Source organism: Muscardinus avellanarius (genome assembly GCF_963383645.1).
Source record: "Muscardinus avellanarius genome assembly, chromosome: 5".
In the NCBI taxonomy this organism is placed as follows: Eukaryota; Metazoa; Chordata; class Mammalia; order Rodentia; family Gliridae; genus Muscardinus; species Muscardinus avellanarius.
The window spans coordinates 61,277,044-61,294,128 of NC_137790.1; positions in this window are offsets into that span (position 1 = coordinate 61,277,044).

The window sequence follows — 17,085 nt, forward strand, 5'->3', positions numbered from 1 at the left end:
GAGCAATAATGGTTATATTTTTCAAAATTTCTATTCCTGGATCCTGTTACCTCTCTCACTGTTTCTGAAGTTGGGTGGAGAAAAGAGTATGTGATTTACTGATCTCACCCTTTGCTCACCCCAATGCTCAGCAAACTAAATCACAGTGATGCTTTTTGCACATCTCTCTTTACATAAGCCTTCCAGTCAGTTTCTACTTACATGGCCTCATAAATTTATTTTGCTTTCCAAATTTTTTCATTACTAAACAAATGTCCAGCCAGGCATGGTGGCACATGCTTATAATCTCAGCATTCAGGAGGCTGAGACAGTAGAATCTCGATTCAGACAGCCTCAGCTACTTAGTGAAGCCCTTTGCAACTCAGTGAGACCCTGTTCCAAAATAAAGAATAAAAAATAAGGCTGGGGATATAGCTCTGATGTAGAATGCCCCTGGGTTCCATCCCCACTACTGCAAAAAAAAAAAAAAAGTGTCCATAAATGACTTGAAGCTTTAATGAAACAAAGCATTCAAACATAGAAAAAATGCTATAAACTATTGGTAAAATATGCATGGCTCTGGATTTGCACCAAGCAATCTAAAGCAAAGCATGAAACTCTCCTGAATGAATTATGCCAACCTATGAGCAAGAGATACTTAAATACCGACTGTTCTCATTTGATCTTTGTGTTATGCTTACAAAGTCAACACCAATGGGACCAGACCAGAGCTGTGTTACTTTTAAAGAAGCACAGTGGTCCCCAAAGACATCCCAATCTTTATTCACATCTCTTGAAAACATCTACAGGGTTTCATATATACAGTTGATGACAACTCTTTCTAACTTCTCTGGTCTTTTTTCTATCTAGCTTTCCTACCTTAGAGAAGCTTTTCTCATTCATAGCCCAAAACTTTCTCATTGATATCATTATATCCCAGCCCCTCTTAGCCCATGAACTCTCTCTTATCACTGCATTCTCCCAGACATGTCCCTGGGATTTACATGTCCCTACCATTTGGTGCCCCTTGAGGTGTGGTTCATCTTCTTGGATTGCTGGTGCCTTTTGTTCTTTTTCACTTGGTGTACAGAAGAGAGATAGATGCTCAGCAGGCTGTGTTGAGTGACTTTCCCTGGGGACTGTGTGTGGAAATGGCAGGAACAGTATGAGAGTGGCAAAGGGAGGTCAAGGAAAAATTATGAGCCACCGAATTTTAGTAACTTTGTTTTATCACTTTTGTACCATGGCAAATCACTAGACAGTTGTCTACCATCTTGCCATTAGCTATAATTCCTAAGAAGCTTTTTCTGAATTTTTGTGTTTTGTGTTCACTTTGATGAAGCACACAGCTTTTCACCAGGCTCTTAAATAATTATCTATTCCTGCAGTTCTGGGCATTGTAGGAAGAGGGGACAGCATGGGGATTTGTCCCTTGGATCTCGTGGATATATCTCCAGTGTTGTTGTGACATGAAGTGTAAAATAGATATAGATCAACATCCTCCAAGTTGTCTAGAGATTGTTATACACAACCCAGTAGCCGGCCCCACTTTGCAAACACACTGTGCAATTAGAATGCGCACATCTCATGCTCTCTTCCATTTCCTTCCTTACATGTTCTGGACTCCTCCTCTCTGCACAACTAAAACACCAGGAAAGATTCTTCCAGGGTTTTAAGAATATCAATCAGTTTCACTGCTGGGGACAAACATTTCTGTTGAGGAGCATTTCTTTTCTTTTCTTTTCTTTTCTTTTCTTTTCTTTTCTTTTCTTTTCTTTTCTTTTCTTTTCTTTTCTCTGTAGTACTGGGGATGGAACCCAGAGGCTTTCTACCTCTGGGTTACACACCTAGACCTATTTTATATTTTATTTGGAAACAGGGTCTCACTAATTTGCTGAGAGCCTCACTGCCAGGGTCCAGCCCTAGCAAGAGTCAAAGTTCGTATGTTGGTGAGAGGAGAATTGAGGTCAAATGAGAGAAGACGCTGTCACACGAGACCAGCTTCAAGCTTCTCCACTTTATTTGGAATTTGTTACAATTTTTATATTTTCTTTTTTGGCAGAAAAAGCAAGGCATAGCCATGAAAGCAGGAACTCCAAGGACAGGAAAAGTTTTTTACAGACTTAAGGGCAGGGTGCCAGACATTTAAATAATCATAGAAAATATGCTTTGTCTCACTTCGCAAGGCCAATTTGAACTTAATCTTATATATTGGCCCAAACTAAGGTCAGTTTGAACTTAATCTTTGGTCCAAACTTTATCCTTGGGATAAAAATCTTTGCTGCCTGAGTCTCTCACAAGCCGCTGCCCATCAGTTTTAGTTATAATGCTTATACATAAAATTCCAATTATACATATTGATCCAAATAATCCTAAAACAATTTTTTGAAGAAGGGAATGTTAGACATACTTCATGGAGGATCTACGCCTTTTCGGGTCCCCTGATCGAGCTTTCTCAAGATCTGCATGAGATGCTGTAGCACTAACCTGTGCGATCCACTGTCTCAGCCTCCCAAGTACTGGGAATAAAAGCCTGGCTCAAAAGCTTCATCTTCTTCTTCTTCTTCTTCTTCTTCTTCTTCTTCTTCTTCTTCTTCTTCTTCTTCTTCTTCCTTCTTCTTCTTCTCCTTCTTCTTCTTCTTCATCATCATCATCATCATCATTATTATTATTATTATTATTATTATTATTATTATTATTATTATTGGTGGTACTGGGGTTCCTGGAAACCCATCTACCTCTGGGTTACCCTTCCAGACCTGAACCAGCAGGATCCTCCTGTCTTCAACTACCAAGCGCGGGGATTACAAGCATGCGCTACCACGCCCAGAGGAGCATTCCTTAACATACACAGAATGCTTGGTTAGCCTCTGCTGTGTAAAGGAGGGTTGTATTTTTATTCCCTAGCTATTTCCTCCCTTCTTCTCTGGGCTATTGAGCAGTGAAGCTCTGTAATTGCCATAATACTAATGGAAAAAGTCACTTCTAGCAGTGATGAAAGACAACAGAGCCCTAAGTAGGGCTTACATGCTGGCTAGTCCTTCTCTTAGGTCCCCCAAATGCTAAATCTTTTCTGAAACCCAAAAGGGAAATGATGCTATAAAAAAAGCTTTTTCTTTAATTTCTTGAAAATTTATCTCAACCTATCTACTGACCTATCGAGCTTCTTACCTGAGGCACAAACCTGCCTCTGCATTTGGACACTTCATCTGCAGAACTTTCTTTGTGGTCAGACAAAACCAGCAGCAAAGTTGAATCCAGACGGTCACATAATCTCTACTTCCTAATTTAAGGTGAGAATACAGAGAAAAGGAAAGAACAAACAGATATGTGTGGGAGGCCAGTCCAAATAATCTGGAAAACTACTGGACTACTGAGATGAGTTTTTAAACTTACACAAAGGTAGTGTTGATTATCATTCTGATCTGGCACTACCACAAACTCTTGTTTTTAAGCAGGTTAATGGCAAAATTTTTACATATATAATATAACTAAGAGGTCAAAATTGAAGATTATTTCTTGCTGAGGTTATTTTGTTTTAATAAATCAAAAATAGGGCTTAATAACCCTAATCTGTATATGCTTTACAATATTAATATTTTTCTTAATGTTTGGGACTATGAAGTTTTTCATCCCCCGCTAAGACTCTAAATGAGTCTAGTGATTTACTATCTCTGGTGCATTCAGAGAGCAACAACAGAAAGGCCCTTTCTGGAACCTTTGGTGCCCCAGCAGCAGGAGCTTCCTATCTTAAATTGTGTCTATCTAAAAATACTCTGCCCAGGCAGAATAATTGTTATGGGGTCACTTACTTCCTGGTTCTTCTATATGAGTTTTACCTGAATTTAATAAGAACTGTTACTCTAAACCTATCTTGTCATCTACAGCAAATAAGCCCACCAAGGATGCTTCCTTATTTTGCTAAACAAGGTAATACTTAAAGATATATTTTGAAGAAGCCAAAGAGCATGTATTTCTCTGCTTAGATGGAAATGCACTGGGGGTGGTGGTGGTGAAATGAGAGGGGTTCTTGGACTGCAATTAGGTGGAATAATGTGGGACTGGCAAGGGCAGAGAGAGTTGGGAAAGAACATTTAAAAGAACTGAGAGTAGCCGGGCGTGGTGGCGCACGCTTGTAATCCCCGCACTTAGGCTGAGACAGGAGGATTGTGCAGGTTCTAAGCCAGCCGCATTGGCTTAAGAGACCCTGTTTCCAAATTTAAGTGTATATATTATATTATATGTTATATATATTATACATTATAATATATATATATATATATATATATATATACACACACACACACACACACACACACACACACACACACACACACACACATAATGGTCTGGGAGTGTACCCAAGAGGAAGAAGGGTTTCCAGGAACCCCAGTACCACCAAAACAAAACAAAACAAAACAAAAAACAAAAAACTGAGAATAGTAAGGAAAAGCCTAACAGAGAACCTAACTTGTAAAAGAGAATTGGTGTAACATTACACTGTGGGGTGCACACAGTACCTCTCCCCTCTACTTTTTCTTTTAAACATACTTTTATTGGTGCATTGTAATTATACCTCGTAGTGAGATTCAATTTGATAGAAACAGATAGACACAGCACTTGGTGTGATTTTTCTAGATACCACCCCATTTTATCCCCTCTCCCAGTATGTGTTAGTGAGATTCATAGTGATACCTTCATATATGAACATAGCATTATTCGAACAGTTTTCTTTATTAAGCTTTCTTTATTAAACTCCTATTGCCTTCCTTCCACAATCCCCTTCCATTATTCTACTGGTCTCAATCCTCAGGTAGCAAGATTCTGTTAAAGTATACATTTGGCTTCGGTATCACAGAATTGGGTTTGTAGGTTTTTGAAGAAAATACTTGGGAGTATGATTGCAGCAAAGTCTGAGAGTAGCCTTGGGGCAGGAGCAGAGCCGAAGCAGATGCTGCCTCAGGAAACAGACATAATCGAGGCTCCTGGGCACACTATTATCTATCATCCATCTATCTATCATCTATCATCTATCTACAAGCATAAGCAAATAAAAAATGAAAACTGAACAAGAATAACATGTTATTGCTATTTATATAGTTATTTCGAAAAGGGTATTAGAAAGCAGTGAATAAGAACCCATCAAACCATAATTTATTTGTACTGAAAGAATGAGTTCAATTTCTGATTTGATTTATAGAATGGGTCTCTAGCATTGTGGGATCTATATCAATTCAACCAAAAACCTTTACTGCTTTTGTGAGGGTTTTTATTTTTTTTCATTTTTAATTTGCTTCCTTTATTTCACTGGCAAGACCCTGAAGATTGTTCTGTCTAAACGTTTTACCTCCTTCATCAACACAATATAGGCAAAGATGTATTTTTCCAGAGTAATGACAAAGATTCAGTTAAAGCTATATGCACTTCATGGGTTTAAATTTCAAAAGTTTGTGTGTAAATCAATTACTTCAAACTGTAGTTTCATTTTCCCCATTGAAATTCTCCTCTAAATTGTAGAGGAGATTTCATAAATCTTTGACCTAAACACCCTATAAAATATGTTTTCTTTGCATAGAGTGATGGATATTTTCTTCTTCTCTTGAGTCTGGCATATATTTAGCAATGTCAGCACAAATGGGCCTTTGATGACTTAACTAAAGTCAGGGAAGGAGATCCTACTTGATAAAAAAACAACAACAACAAAAAAAAAACTTGGATTAGTGCAAAGAAGAGACACATCATGGCAGTAGACGACAGGTCTTACCATACATCACCCACCCTGAGGTTAGGTTAGATCACAGCCAAGGTTTTATCCATAGCTCCTCACTGCCGGCCACTCACAACCCAGTGCAGGAAGAACACAAGAGCAAGTGAGATAGTAAAGGACAGCAGAGAAGTAATCAGAGTAAATAGACAACTGGTCATGAGGTTGAGAAGAAAGAAACATAAAAAGAGAAAAGGGTTTTCTTAAGGATTGGAAGTGGATGGTCACATGGGGTTCTACAAATGGAGAAGTTATACTCAGATACAGACACTAGGAATGAGCAGGAAAGAGGGAAAAGTCATAGATAATAAAAATTGAGAGAACTTGTTAGTAGTAGCTGGGATTATATCATTTGTTTGATTTAGATTTAAAATTTTTTTATTGGTGCATTGTATTTATACATCATAATGGGGTAAAAAAAAACGTGTGTAGGCATAACTGCACACATCACCCAGCCAGCCCCCACCCAGTCCCCACCTCACCCCCTCCCCATCCCTCCCTCCCATTATTGGTTTAGTGGCTGACTTCAATATGAATAAGTACATAATCTGCTTTAAAGCATTTCCCTTCCCCACCTCCCATCCCCAGAGTTAGGTTGCCTTATTTGTTCCTCTATAGGATCTCTTTTTTCACCTGGAGTTCCTCCTATGACCCCATTTAGCCTAGCTTTCACATATTAGGGAAAGCATCTGATTCCTTATTTTTTGTGACTGACTAATCTCACTTAGCATAATGTCCTCAAGATGCATCCATTTCCCTGAAAATACCGCAATTGTATTTTTTTTATGGCTGAGTTAAATTCCATTGTGTACATATCCCACAGTTTTGTAATCCATTCATCTGTTGATGGGCATCTTGGCTGATTCCATAGGTTGCCTATGGTGAATTTTGCAGCTGTAAACATAAATACACATGCATTAGTTTGATAGTTTGGTTTCCTTTCTTTTGGGTAGATACTCAAAATGGTACATTTGTTCCCATTCTTCTGAGGATTCTCCATACTGTTTTCCAAAGTGGTTGCACTAATTTGCAATCCCACCAACAATGTTTTAGAGTACCCTCTTCTCCACATCCTTGCCAGCATTTATTATTGTTTGTGGTCTGAATGACTGCCATTCTAGTTGGAGTTAGGTGAAATCTCAGGGTAGTTTTGATTTGCATCTCTTGATTGCCAAAGATGTTGAGCATTTTTTCATGCATATATTGGCTATGTGAATTTCTTCTTTTGTGAAGTGTCTATTTAGTTCACTTGCCCATTTTTGATTGGATGATTTGTTTTTTTAGTGTTGAATTTCTTGAGTTCTCTATATATTCTAGATATTAGTCCTCTATCAGAGAGGTAGATGGCAAAAATCTTCTTCCCTTCTGTTGGCTCTCGATTGAGGTTCTTGACTGTTTCCTTTGCTGAACAGAAGCTCTTCAATTTCATGCAATCCCATGCATTGATTTGCCTTTTGGTTTGTTGTGTTTTTGGGGTCTTGTTGAGAAAGTTTTTATCTGTGCCTATGTTTTGCAATGTTGGACCTATGCTCTCTTCAAGGAGCCTTAAGCTCTCTGGCCTAATTTCCAAGTCTTTGATCCATTTGAATTGATTCTTGTGCAGGGTGAGAAAGTGGGATTAATTTCCAATTTTATGCATATGGTTCACCAGTTTTGCCAACACCATTTGTTGAAGAGGTTATCGTTTTTCCAGTGTATGTTTTTGGCCCCTTTGTCAAAAATCAATTGGTTGAAAATGTGTGGGCTTGTTTCTGGGTCTTCTAATCTGCTCCATTGGTCTATGTATCCTTTTTTTGTTTTGTTTTGTTTTTTGTGGGTTTTGTTTTTATTTTCTTTCTTTCTTTCCTTCTTTCTTTCTTTCTTTCTTTCTTTCTTTCTTTTTTTTTTTTTTTTTTTTTTTTTTGGTGGTACTGGGGTTCCTGGAAACCCGTCTACCTCCAGTTTACACTACCAGAACTATTTTTATATTTTTTTCATTTGAAAACAGGGTCTCTTAAGCCAGCGAGGCTGGCTTTGAACCAGCATGATCCTCCTGTCTCCTCCGCCTCCCAAGCATGGGGATTACAAGTGTGCACCACCACGCCTGGCTATGTATCTTTTTTTGTGCCAGTACCATGCTGGTTTTATTGCAATGGCTTTATAGTATAGTTTAAAGTCAGATATTGTGATTCTTCTTGCATGGTTTTTGTTGCTGAGAACTACTTTGGCTACTCTGGGCCTTTTGTTGTTCCAAATAAATTTAAGGATTGATTTTTCTATGTCTGTGAGGTATGATCTTGGTAGTTTAATGGGCATTGTGTTGAATCTGTAGATCACTTTAGGAAGTATGGCCATTTTGATAATATTTATTCTGCCTATCCATGAACATGGAAGATCTTTCCATCTTCTAAGATCTTCTTCAATTTCTTTTTTTCAATGTTTTGTAATTTTCTTTGTAGAGATCTTTTACCTCCTTGGTTAAGTTTATTCCTAAGTATTTTATTGTTTTGTGGGTGATCCTGAGTGGAAATATTTTCTGAATTTCCTTTTCAGTGGATCTATGGTTGGTGTACAGAAAAGCTTCTGATTTTTAAGATTGAATTTGTATCCAGACACTTTCCTGAATTTGTTGATCAGTTCTATAAGTCTTCTGGTTGAGTTTATTGGGTTTTCTAAATATAGTATGAAATAGTGAAAGTTTAAGTTCTTCTTCCCCTATTTGTAATCCTTTGATTTCCTTTTCTTGCCTTATTGCTCTGGCTAGAGTCTCAAGTACTATATTGAAGAAAAGTAGTGATAATGGACATTCTTGTCTTGTTCCTGTTTTTAGGGGGAATTCTTGAAGTTTTCCCCATTTAGTATGATGTTGGCTGTGGGATTATTGTAGATTGCCTTTATGATGTTGAGATATGTTCCTTCTATTCCGATTATCTGCAGTGCTTTTTATCATAAATGCTTTTTCAGCATCTATTGAAATGATCATGTGATTTTTTTCTTTGGTTCTGTTTATACGATGAATTACATGGATTGATTTTTTTATGTTGAACCAGCCTTACATGCCTGGGATGAACCCTACCTGGTCGTGATATATGGATTTCTTTATGTGTTCTTGAATACGTGTTGCTAGTATTTTGTTTAGCAGTGTTGCATCCAACTCTTCAAAGATATAGACCTCTAGTTTTCCTTCCTTGAACTGTCTTTGTTTGGTTTTGGTATTAATATGATGTTGGCTTCATAGAATGTATTTGGGAGAATTCTGTTTTTGTCTATTTCATGAAATAAATTGAGGAGTATTGGAGTTAGCTCTTCTATAAAGGTTTTATAGAATTCACTTGGGAAACCATCTTGTCCTGGACTTTTCTTTGATGGTAGGCTCTTTATTGCTGTTTCAATCTCTTTGATTGTTATTGGTTGGTTTAAGTGTTCTATATCTTCTTGACCCAGTTTAAGAAGGTTGTATTTATCTAGAAAGATGTCAATTTCCTGCAGATTTCCCATTTTGTTGGAGTATAGTTTTTTAAAGTAATTTCTGATAATCCTCTGGATTTCTACACTGTCAGTAGTAATATCTCCTTTTTCATCTCTTATCTTCATAATTTGGGTTGATTCTCTCTTTTTTTTAGTTAGGTTGGCTAGTGGTTTATCTATCATGTTAATTTTTTCAAGAAACCAGCTTTTGGTTTTGTTGATTTTCTGTATTGTTATTTTATTCTCTACTTCATTAATTTCTGCTCTGATTTTAGTAATTTCCTATCTTCTACTGGCTTTGGGATTAGATTGTTTCTGCTTTTCAAGGGCTTTGAGGTGTGTTCTTAGGTTATTTATTTGAAGATTTTCTGTTTTTCTTATGTGAGCACTCAGTGCTATAAATTTTCCTCTTAATACTACCTTCAAAGTGTCCCAGAGGTTTTGATATGTTTTGTCTTTATTTTCACTTGTTTCTAGAAATTTTGTGATCTCACCTCTTATGTCTTCTGTGACCCATTCTTCATTCAGAAGTATGGTGTTCAGCGGATTATGTCATTTGTATAAAAACTAATGTAAGGAAACATTTTTGTGTGGGACATTGCATGAAAGCTTTAAACTATAACTTATAAATAATGTTAAAAAATATTCGCATTATTCTTCAGGACATCTGAAGTCAGTGTGTGTGTGTGTGTGTGTGTGTGTGTGTGTGTGTGTACACATATGTGTTTGATACCAGGGGACTGAACCCAGGGGCATTCTACCTACACGTTATATATAGCCCCAAGCCTTAATTCATGTTTTATTTTGAAAGAGGATGTCACTAAATTTTTGAAGACATTCCTAAGTTCCTGAGGCTTGCCTTGAACCTGCGATCCTCCTTTCTCAGCCTCCCAAATTCTGAAATTACAGGCCTGTGCCACCATTTTCCTCTGAAGTCATCTTTGACTGTGATCCCATGTGAACATTTCTCAGGGGAGGGGATGGGAGTTTTTAAGGTTACAAAGGCAGAAATTGCCTATATCTATCAGAATTTATATTTTGCCAGCTCTAAGGAAAAAGAAACAAATAAATTTGGTCTTATAAATAGAACATATTGCCATGCTGAGAAAGTTCCTCACAACAAGATGTGCCTTACAAGAACTAATAGAGAGAGTTCTTCAGGTTGCTTGGAGGATGCTAATTATTAACATAAAAACATAAACAGATGAAAATATAAATCTCACCATTGAGTAAAATATATAGTTTAATCAGAATTCTTGAGTGTTTTCATGGTGGTGGACAAATCACTTTTACTTCTACTCTAACGATTAAAAGAAAAAAGTATTAAAAATAATTAAATGACAATATTTAATTAAGAAATGCACATCATAAAAAAGTAAATTGTGAGTTCAATAACCTAAAATATGTGGATAGAAGTAAAAGTGTAGAATTTTTATGTGTGGTTGAAGTTAATCTTGTCAGCTTAAAATAAAATACTATATATAGAATTTTTGTAAGATTCTTGATAACTAAAAAACAAAAATCTACAATAGATACATAAGAAATAAAAAAGGAATCAAAACACACCATTATTTCTCACAAATCATCCCAAAACAAAGGAGAACCACAAAAGAAGAAAAAACAAACAAATACAAAATGGACAAAATAAATAAAATGGCAACAGTAAATATTTACTTATCAATAATTGCCTTATGTGTACAATAATTTAATGTTTTAATAAAAAAGACATAGAATGGCTGGATGAACAAAAACCAAAGACCCAACCATGGATGCCTGCAAAAAATTTACTTTAGCTTTATGGACATGCATAGGATGAATATGAATAGATGGAAAAACTTGTTTCATATAAATGGAAAACAAAGAGGTCAGGAGTATATAAACATACATCAGACAAAATAGATGTTAAGTTAAAAACTATACTGATGCTGGGCGTGGTGGTGCACGCTTTTAATCCCCGCGCTTGGGAGGTGGAGACGGGAGGATCACGCAGGTGCGAAGCCAGCCACACTGGCTTAAGATACCCTGTTTCCAAATTTAAAAAAAAAGTATAAAATAGGTCTGGGAGTGTAGCCCAGAGGTAGAAGGGTTTCCAGGAACCCCGGTACCACGAAAAATAAATAAATAAAAATAAAATAAAAACTATACTGAGTGACAAAATGTCATCATATAATGATAAAGGGAACAACTAAACAAGAGGATATAAAATTATAAATATATGTATGCAGCAAACATCAAAACACCTACATATATAAATAATAACAGAACTGAAAGAAAAATAGCAATTTAATAATAGTAGGAGACTTCAATACCCTACTTTCAACACTAGAGATATCATCAGTACATAAAATCAATAAGCTAACACTAGAATAGCGCTACACTTTAACAAGATAGACCTGACATTCATGTGACAATACAATACTCACACTCTGTAGCTAAACAAGGAATCCTCTCAAGAAGAGATACTCTGTTAATTCATAAAACAGTCTTAATTAAGAAAGTTGAAATATGTCACTATCACTATGAAACACATTATGATGTGAGACTATAATGGTATAAAGGTATAAAACTATACAAAGGTATAAAATTATATAAATTTTATAAAGGTATAAAATTAATGAAAACTTAAAAAGAAATTACATCAAGGATATTTTCCTACCTCAGACTAGAAGTCAATTAAAGGAGAAAAATTAGAAAACTAAAAAAAACTGAAAATTAAACATGGTCCTAAACAACTATTGACTCAGAAAAGAAATTTAAAAATTAAAAAGTAAAAATGTATATATTTAAAAAACATCAGAAGAAGCAATTCTAATAGGTAAGCTTATAGAGATAAATGCTCACATCAACAAAAAAGGATAGATAGATCTCAAATCAATAGCCTAATTTTATATATCAAGTATTAGAAGATAAACAACAACCTCAGACTGAGAAAGGAACTCATGAAGATCAAAGCAAAAATAAATGAAATGAAGACTAGAAAAACAATAGAAATATCACAAAAAGAATTTTTTGTTTGACAAAACAATTAAAACTGATGCTAGACTAAGAAAAAAGGAGAAAAACTCAAATCAAATCAGAAAAGAAAGAATAGATATTAAAATGATACATTAGAACTAGAAAGTATCATAAAAGACTACAATGAATGATTTTGACAACACATTGGATAATGAGGAGTGTAGGTTATCAAATTACTAGATAAATACAATCTACCGAAATTCATTCATGAAGAAATACAAAACCTCAACAAATGGATAGTGACATTGAATCAATAACTTAAAAAACATCCCAACAAAGAAAACCCTTGGACCAGGAACCTTCATTGGTAAACTTTATCAAACATTTAATGAAGAATCAATGCCAATCCTTCTCAAAATTTGTCAAAATTGAAGAGGAAGAAGCACTTTTTAATTCATTTTATGAGGCAGCATTGTGTGTGTTATAATATTATGTATATAATATAAATATATATATTTCAAGGGATGGTTAGAAGTCATCAATAGCTAACCTAGTTCTGCTTGACAACTAAAACTTTTATTTGGTCAAGTCTCTTCCTGCATACAGAGATTTACTGATTTTGACCTATTGTATGGTTGATGTAATATCTGGATTTAGGGGTAATTTGGAGGCAATGAGTATAATGTTAGTATTTGTTAACATTATATTTTATGAATAGTTTGAGAATATAAATATAAAACATGGCAACCTGTTCCAGGAGTTTGTATGTAATATGCTATCAGATCTCCATTACTCCTCAAGGTAAGTGTTATCACCCACTTTACGCTGAGGAGGGATTTGAAGTTCAGAGATATTAACTGGTTTTCAAGTGAGAGAAATGACATTCTAATACAAAACTCGCTGGCTCCCAACAACACTGTTCTGAATGCACCCAAAGAGTTGATCTCTAAATAACTGAATAGTCCTGAGCCTGGACACGATCAGTTTGCTCTTTTCAGCCTTTATTTTCTCATCTCTCAGTTCAACAAACATTTATGTATACTTAAAGATGCTAGGAAATGTGATAGGATCCAGTGTGGCCAGGCCCGTATGTATGCTTAGGTAGTTAATGTTGAGGAGAGAAAAAAACTTTTCAGTAGGTAATTTTTCATGTCATTCAGTCCTGCTTTTAGATATGAGCGTACATATTCACATGGAATAAAATCTCAGTAATGTTTTCAAATATCTGTCTTCTTTATCTTCCTATGAAAACAAAATTAATATTTAAAGTCTGAGAGAAATTTTATGCTATGTAGTAAATTAAGAGAAAATGGGAAGTCATTAATTTCCTACTCTTTGAAAGGACACCTGCAGGCTTTATTGATTAGGCATTTTAGCAATAACTCTGCTTCCTTAATTATTTCTCTTCCAATTACATGGAGATTAATTTTCACTCTGAGTATCAGATCATAATAATCAAATAAAAAATATTTATTGAGTGTCGACTGAGTATGAGTCATAGTGAAGTGAGATTTAGATAACCCTAATTAGGTTATCACATTTGTCCTCCAATTAAGAAGAATATTATTTGTCTTTTCTAATATTTCCTTCAGTACCTTGTCTGATATAATTTTCACTATATTATCCTAAGTAACATTTTTCCAGATGAGAAGCTTGACTTTTTTTTCACCCATATAGAAAATCCTCTTATTCTAGCAGGGTGTGGTAGCACACACCTGTAATCCCAGTACTTGAGAGGGTGAAACAAGAGGATAGCATGTTTTAGGACAGCTCAGGAACATAGCAAGATTCTCAGCAATCTAGCAAGACCTTGTTTCAAAACAAAACATAATGGGCACTGTGTAGTTCAAATTCAATCCCCAGTACGCCCCCCCTCCCATTCACACACACACATAAATAAATGGAAGAAAATACTTCTTGCTCTTATCTTCATAGAATGAATTCTCTTGTAAGCTTTTAACCCTAGCACGTAGTACAGACATATGTTGTGTTTGTTTTTCCAGCTCTATTACCTGGCCTGTAAAGAGTTCTCTGGTTTTTATCCTGAGTATCTGTCCATGTAACTATCTATGGAGTATATTGGGTCTGGCATCAATTCCAGGCTCCAGCAGAAATCAAAAGACCTAAGCAGAATGGGTGATAGACTTATCCACAGTTACTGGTTTAAGAATGTGTATATGACCAGCTGAGCCAAGATGATTGCTTCCCTAGGGTATCTCTGGAATTATTGAGGGGAGAATCCATCTTTATCCCATCTTTAGAAGATGTAAGCCTGGCACTTCTGAGAGTCATGCTGTGGATGAAGCCTCTCTCTGTGTGAGGCAGATACAGAGCAAAGTAGAAAAGAGCAAATAGAGAAGACAGTGAGGCTGGCCCAGCTCACTTCATTTTAGCCCTTGACTAGAGCCAGACCCTCTCCTAGACTTTTCAAGTATCTAGACTAGTAAACTACCATTTTGAATTAGTAAACGAGGGTTGGGCTTGAGTACTTAGAACTAAAATGAGCATAATGAGAGCAATGCCCACCTGACTTGTGCACCAATGGGGATGGACAGCAGCTGCCTTCCATCCAGTCCCAGCCTTGGACATCGAGTGTTTGTATTTCCCTCTAACCAGTTCTTTTGCCTCTAGTAGATTTATTATCGGAGTAAAGGGAAAATTAATTTGGAAAAGCCTCTTCTTTCATTCTTTTAGAACTGAGCTATAACTGGTAGATTATTATTTTGACACCTTCCCAGTTGCCTGACTTTAAGAAAGTCAAGAGAGCTCTATTTGTATGAGATCATTCAATATTGGGATCTTCTTCTTTACTGTGTCTATACTGTGAGATTAGTTTGTTCCTATAGTTGATGCAATCTTGGGAGCTATCAGGCAAAGCTCCATATAGTAATAATACAATGGAGAGACCTGCACCAAGTTTGGGAAGCTGTTGGCTGCTTCCTGGCCCACAGGTTCATTTGTCTTTGCCAGGTGCTAATTAACTCTTATGTTTGGCAAATGTTCCACGACACACAGATACAAGGGTCTTTAGCAGAATTCAGAACAGCAGTTTTGTCCAGCTTGTCTAATTATGTCAATAAATGTCTTAGAGCACCACTTTCCCCATGGAGCCTGACATCATGTAGAAAGGGACAGTACCAGGCTCTTCTGAAAAAAGTGTTTGTTTCCTTTAATACTATTGTGATTGTGTATTGTAAATTTTTAATAAATGCTTACCTTCCCCTTTACACTGTTAGCTCCATAAGACTAGCTCACCTTTGAATCAGTACAAGGCCTATAAACATTTGTTGAAGGAACAAATGCATAAATTAAAAAATGAAAGAGAAATAAAGTGAATTTTTCTTTTTTTCTTTTATTCCAGTATCAGGGATTGAACTCAGGAGCATTCTATCTCCAAGCTACATCCCCAGTCCTATTTTTAATTCTTTATTTTGAAACAGGGTCTCACTAAGTTGCAGATGGACTCACTAAGTAGCTGAGGCTGGCTGTGAACCTACAATCCTCCTGTCTCAGCCTCCCAAGCATTCACTACCATGCCCAGTTAATAAGGTGAAATATCAAGAGATGCGTTTAGAAAATTCAGGTTGGGAAAACTGGAGAGTGCAAGTGCATTGAGAATGAGAAATCTGTTTGATTTAGAGTGTAAATATCATAACCACTGGGTTCCATGTGTCTAGTGTATCAAACTGACTAAAGCTGTTTCATGGCAAAACTTCAGGAGAGGCCTGTGGTCCCTTTACTCCACAGAAGTTGAGTGACTTCTTATAAATTTCAAGATTATGGTTGTCTTCAGTAAATGCTCTTAGTCAATTTCCAAAACAAATCAATTGAGAGTCCTCCCAGCATGCAACTGATCATCCTTGAGTAGAGACTGATCATCCTAAGTGTTTGGACCTTCTTGGAAATGACTGAGATAAAAGAGTGGACAAAATCACTAAATCTATCCAACTGGGAGATATGTCCATGTTGGACCTTGGCACCAATAGATGTATGAGGTTAAAAAAAATAAAGGAAAATGTGTAAGAGTCACATTTGTAACTTCAAATTCTACCTTGAATCATCATCATTATCATTATTGTCAACAGCTGCTGCAGCAGCAGCACCTCAAAACACAGAACTCTCAATGCCTCAGCCTAGGGAGTTTAACATGCACGTGGTTAAGCATGGGTTGACATGATGGCTTCACCTCGGCCATGATCAAAAGCTCCCTAGAGGAGCTCTTGCTGCAACTTAATGGTTCTCCAAAACAGCCATAAAAATGAGCTCAGTGCCACATGGACATCTTTTCCCTCACCACTCTGTGAAAGGAAGCATGTAGCAGGAAGAGGCCTGATGCTTTCCTACCTGACCACATTCTAAATAGATAGGGTGCACCCCCACGGGGGCAGAGCACAGGGAAGGTCGACAAATATGATGCTGCAAACATGGTGAGCAACTGAAACCCTTCTAGTCAGAAAATCAAAAATATCTATGCAGAACCAGGTGTGTGTGCATGGGGGTAAACTGCTTATCTTTGAACCCCAAGGCAACAGAGACCTACAGCTGAGTTCTGAAGGGAGGCAAAGATCCAAGAGCTATTAATAGGGCCACTTTAGGGATCATGGACGTCAGCAGTCAAGCCCACTCCCCTGCCAACTTCTCCTGCTCCCTCATCTGAGCAGAAATGGAGGCCACACCCAGGAAGTGGATAGAGGGTGGGTCCCCATCCCTGTAGAGTAGACAACTGCTTTTGTAATACATCGAACAGCACAGTGGCCGGCCTTGAGAGGCCGTGAAATGTAACACAGCCACCCTCTAGTCATCTAGGAATACTTCAAAGTGGCAGGATTAGACTCATTATCTGCATTCATAATGGGCTCTAGGAGCAGAAGGGGAGGCAGAAGGAATTAAGGAGCAGGGGCCAGGTCTCTGGGTGTGGGAATAGGTAGGGCCTTGGAAAT